The sequence below is a fragment of the Papaver somniferum genome, chromosome 2, assembly GCF_003573695.1.
Source record: "Papaver somniferum cultivar HN1 chromosome 2, ASM357369v1, whole genome shotgun sequence".
NCBI lineage: Eukaryota > Viridiplantae > Streptophyta > Magnoliopsida > Ranunculales > Papaveraceae > Papaver > Papaver somniferum.
Genome location: NC_039359.1, coordinates 196,831,823 through 196,835,426, shown reverse-complemented (window position 1 = coordinate 196,835,426; position 3,604 = coordinate 196,831,823). Strand labels below are relative to the sequence as shown.

At 37.3% G+C, this 3,604-nt stretch overlaps 1 non-coding gene across 1 annotated transcript; it reads left to right on the top strand.

Annotated features, from left to right (window-relative positions):
• Positions 1 to 277: 277 nt before the first annotated feature.
• On the top strand, positions 278 to 383 carry LOC113354753. The gene has a single exon (XR_003361985.1). It is a non-coding gene; the product is annotated as a small nucleolar RNA R71 (small nucleolar RNA).
• The last annotated feature ends 3,221 nt before the right edge of the window (positions 384 to 3,604 follow it).

The window sequence follows — 3,604 nt, the reverse complement described above, 5'->3', positions numbered from 1 at the left end:
TTCTAAGGCTTCTAACCTTTTGGCTATGGCTGCTATTTTAGCATCTGACTCATAAGATCCTTCTACCCTATTGACATTTCCTCTACTTAGAAGAATTGTTTTTTGGGGTTCCCAACTATTTTCCCATTGCTGGGTTTTATCGGCGATTTCATTCATAAATGTCATCGCGTCATCAACAGTTTTATTCTCAAACCCACATGTGCATAGGGACTCAACCATGGTCGTTGTTGAATAATCTAAACCCTCATAGAGGATCTGAACTAACCTAACCATCTCTAAACCATGATGAGGACATTGATATATTAAGTCATTGAACCTTTCTAAATACCTATATAAAGATTCTCCCTCTTGTTGAGCAAAAGTACAGATTTGTGTCCTAATATACGATGTTTTGTGCCTTGGGAAAAACTTCTATATAAAGGCAGATGTAAGTTGGTCATAGGTTTCAATTGACTCAGAATCCAAACTATACAGCCAAGATTTGGCTTTATATTTTAAGGAAAAAGGGAATAACCTAAGTTTCAACGCATCATCACTAAGGTTTTTAATCTTCAGAGTACTACAAACTTCCTCAAATTCCCTAACATGAAAATAGGGGTTCTCATTCTCTTTTCCTAAAAAGATTGGGAGCATCTGTAAAGTCCCAGGTTTGGGTTCATAATTTTCCTCGGTTTTAGCTAACTTGATACAAGATAGATGAGAGGTCCTAGTTTGGTTTAATAAAGCTTTCAAAGTTTCCATTTCTGGCACTACCAAATGACTAGGAGTACTTTCTTCACTAATTTTCAAGTTTTCAAAGCTGAAATTTCCAAAGACAGGGCTCTCAAAAGAAGAGTCTTCGAGCTCCCCGCCTTCACAAGAACAACTATTAGGTTTATCACTAATCAAACGACCTAGAGTGTTTCTTTTCCAAGCCCGCTCTTTAATAACCTTGGGCATACACTAGAAAAACAAAAGAAAAAGAAAGAAATCCTAAAAGGAAAGAAAGTTCTATGCAAACACAAACAAGGCTGACTCCACCACAACAAACCTATTGATTTCTAGCAAACAAATAGCATGATGGCTCCACTTAGATTGTTTCTAGACCAACTTCTAATCCTTCGAAAGGGAAATCGTTACAATTTAAGCAAACCCCTCTGGAATCAATCTGAGTTTAAGTAAGTTGAATCGAGACAAGGGAAGCTCAGTGGAGCTTTGATACCCAAGGCCTCACCGACGTTACAAGGCAGCGTATTAAACTCACAGAAACCATCATGAACTTTGAAGCATGCTTAAAAGAGTAACCAATATTTTTCGAATGACTTTCCTATTAAGCTCGTTACCCTATAGGTCTCGTTCTAGTCAAATTTTAGGCTTAGGTTCGCGTTTGGTTTCGTTTTCCTAAGGCGGACAAGAAGGGAACGGTAATGAAATCTGAACCCTTATCTTGTATGGCCAGTCCTTCCCCTTTACTAGGAAATTAAAGCAGCCGTTTTCAAATCCTCAGCATGTATGCAAACGAAGGAATACAGTAACTCGTTGACAGGGGATTCGCGAGTGTTTCGACAAACTTACCTCTCGTACCAGATGGGGGATGAACCGATGAAGTCGACTCGGGCCACGACTGTTATGTCATGCACGAACCCGAGGAGCTGAGGCGATATCGTAATCGTCGTCCTTCTCTGCAAACAGTTTATATTTAAACCACCCTTCCGTAGGGTTTTTAAAAAAAAATAAAGTCCCAAAGTCCACAGTACGAAGTCCAAAAATAATGTACAAAAGAAAAAGATAATCTAAAAAATTGTCTCTCTCTTTTTCTTTTTTTTTTAATTAATTTTTATTCTTCTTTTCTTTCGCTCCTTTCGCTTTGCTTTTACTCCAAATCTTTAAGTATCCACCAAAAACTTTGGCAAATTTTTCTTTCGCTCCAAACTCCAAAATCTGTAAGGAAAAGACAAATACCCAAAAACGTAAAGAAGAACAAATAAAAACCTAAAAAAAAAATCTAAAAACTCTAGCCTAAAGACAAGTCCGCGTCGGCGGCGCCAAAAATTGATGTGATTTTCAATTGAGTGGTAGTAAAAAGTTCGTTGAGACTTGTGGAAGCAAAAGATTTTATATTTAATGAAATTTAAAAACAAACAAAACTTAATTCAAGATTATTAGGAATAACCAAGACACTGATTCCACTATCACACATGAATAAATTATGGCAAATAATCCAAAACTCTAATTATATTTTAAGTCCCTTATTTCTTAATTCACAAATAATCAGGAAAATTCTCAAATATCAATTGTATTCCCTAAGCATAGATTATCAATTGACTAAACAAAGTATAACCTATCGGAATTAATCACAACTAATGAAGAAAATTATGCAAAAAATTTAAAACTCTACAAAAGCAGTGATTGAGTGAATTATAAATTATAAATTAGAGAAAATAAAATAGTTACCAATCATTCATGCGTAAATAGCTTCCTCATTGCCTTGGTTGTGGGAGATTTAGCTCATTATCATGTTGGAAACACGCTCAAAAGTTGATTTCATTGCTCAAATGGTGTTTACAAATGATGAAAAGGGAGAAATAATTCAAAACCGGGTTTGTAACGCTTATAATTGTTGCAAACCAAAGAACGATACAGAAGATGTGTCACTATTATTGTAGCTCTAAGACTGTCGCTGAACAGTCGCAAATACTATAGCAAAATAAGACTGCTTCTTGAGGTCTTATGTTCTTCGTGTTCTTCAATGGCATCAGCAGCAGCAGGTTTCTCTGGTGATCGTATTTCGCCTCTGTGATGTTCCAAATCCTTCCCAAACTCTCTGTACCTCTCGACAATGTCCCAGACCTCTATATATACTCGACAGATCCTCCAAATATCAACAACAACTCAAAAATCTTCCGCAATCACTCTCTGCAATTTTCCGAGATGTTATTCCCTTATATTTTTCTTCTCTCCATTCTCACGCGTCTGGATATAATTAGCACACTCCAATATAATTTATTCTTCATCCAAACACGTAGCAGATGGATTATAACAAACTCAGGTCACACGCAGATACATCAAGCGGCTCGAAAAATCCCGAGAATATTTCTTCTCTGTTTTACATGGAAATCTTCTTTTTGAGTTAATCCAAGTCATATACCTACCCTATTTAGACGAAACCGGGTTATACTGATCCATATCACGTGAAGAATCCGACCAAATCTCCTCCAATACCGAACCAGAAGTCTCGGGTTTTACGTGGAAATCTTCCACACGGCTAACCAGCCCAATTCAGTTGATTCTGAAGCTCATACCATGCCTGGTAATTTGATTTAAGCTATCCCAAATAGTTTCAGCCATTGAATCTCCTTAATACACGCCCAAACCACTAACCCTAATTATGTTCTTCCGCTGCAAAACTTTCCCGCCAAAACGTGGAATTTGAATGAAGAAGATGACCTCCCCCTAACAGAGATGGGGGCGCGTTTAGCAGGTGACGCTCTGGGGTGAAAATAGTGATTGATGTGCCCCTTAGTAATTGAGGTGACCCTTAACCAAAGTGAGAGTCTGCATAGCAAATGTCCTTTGGGTGCTTTAGACAACTTTTCGAGCCGATTTTTCCAAAAATGTTTATTCC